Here is a 1641-nt window from a genome sequence, read left to right on the forward strand (position 1 = left end):
ATCCTTCGAATTTGGAACCACTAAAAACAAAAACTGCCCTTAGAGCTCCTTAGCACGGAGTCTCTCAGGTTTTCCTCACCACCCAGATGGTAGCCAAACTTCCGGGACTTGTTTTTTTTTTAAGATTTAAAAAAAAAATTTTAAGTAATCTCTACACCTAACGTGGGGCTCGAACTCATAACCCCGAGATCAACAGTTACACCCTCCACTGACTAAGCCAGCCAGGCGCCCCACCTCAGGCACACTTCTCACAGCTGAAGGAGCTCCACCTGACTCCTGGTCCTGTACGAACCCTGTATCTTCCAGGTCATGGCTTAGGAGGAGGTCACCTTTCAGACTGCTGGATTTGTCATCAAAAATTCTGATCTGTTCATGATGTTAGAGACCCCCTGGTCTGTTTCCCTATCTCTGGTTAACCACCGCAAACTTGGGGAGCACTGTGTCCAGGCTCTATGCAAAAAAAAAAAGGAGACAAGGCAAGGATAACCGAAATAAAACTGCCTGTGTAGTCTACTGACACTTTAAATTATCCTGGGCTCCATGGCCATCACCTTTCTAGTCCTGACCCACAGAGTCAAATGGGAATTCCCAGGAGGCATTCATGAGTCCGCTTTCGCTTCCTTTGGCAGAGCCCTGCTTCCCTAGTCAGGAGTCAACATAAATGAGGCTATCATCAGCTCCCCTTCATTCTTGAAAATATTGCAGAATCCGCTGCTAAGGCAACAGCTGGCCGACAAAAGTCCTTAGACACTCTGGCCAAAGTTGTTCTTCATTACAGGAGAGCCCTTGATTATCTTTCAGCTGAGCAAGGAGGTGTCTACGCGGGGGCCAGCCCCACCTCCTGCACATGGATTCACACTTCCGGGGAAGTTGAAACTCAGTTACATAAGATCACTTAGCGAGCCACTCAGTTTAAAAAGGTAACTCCTGGGATGCCCGGGTGGCTCAGCCCGTTAGGCGACTGCCTTTGGCTCTGGTTGTGATCCTGGGGTCCTGGGATGGAGTCCTGTGTCGGGGCTCCCTGCTCAGCGGGGAGCCGGCTTCTCCCTCTGCCGCTCCCCCTGCTTGGGCTCTCTCTCTCTCTGACAAATAAATAAATAAAATATTTTTAAAAAATAATAATAATAAATAAATAAAAATTTAAAAATAACTCCTTCAAGGGAGCTGACATATCTTATTTTGATTGGTTTGGGTCTTGGCACCTAAGTCCACTCATTGGGAATTATCTGTTTAGAGTAGTCATAGTTATCTCCCTGGCATACTGTAGTCTCTCGAAAACTTTAAACGCGTGTCCGCAGCTGCTAACCACCAAGCCAACGACCTCCCCTAAAACTGGAATGTCATGAAAGGACTAAAGAGAATAATGGACTAAAAACTGGTGAGCTTAAGGTTGTAACCTGTGAACACTACGAAGATCCAGCAAACAGACAGACAGACACGTCATGACTGATCAATGTCGCCCCTGAGGATCAGTAAACGCTGTCAGAATGGCTGAGCAGTAGCCGAGATCAGCTCTAAAGCCATAAATTTGGATCACATCTCCCTCAGGCTGAGGTTCAGATCAAAAGGAGGAGGGAATTGTTAAGAAAAGAAAGAACAGGGGCGCCTGGGTGGCTCAGTTGGTTAAGCGACTGCCTTCGG

The sequence above is a fragment of the Neomonachus schauinslandi genome, chromosome 1, assembly GCF_002201575.2.
Source record: "Neomonachus schauinslandi chromosome 1, ASM220157v2, whole genome shotgun sequence".
In the NCBI taxonomy this organism is placed as follows: domain Eukaryota; kingdom Metazoa; phylum Chordata; class Mammalia; order Carnivora; family Phocidae; genus Neomonachus; species Neomonachus schauinslandi.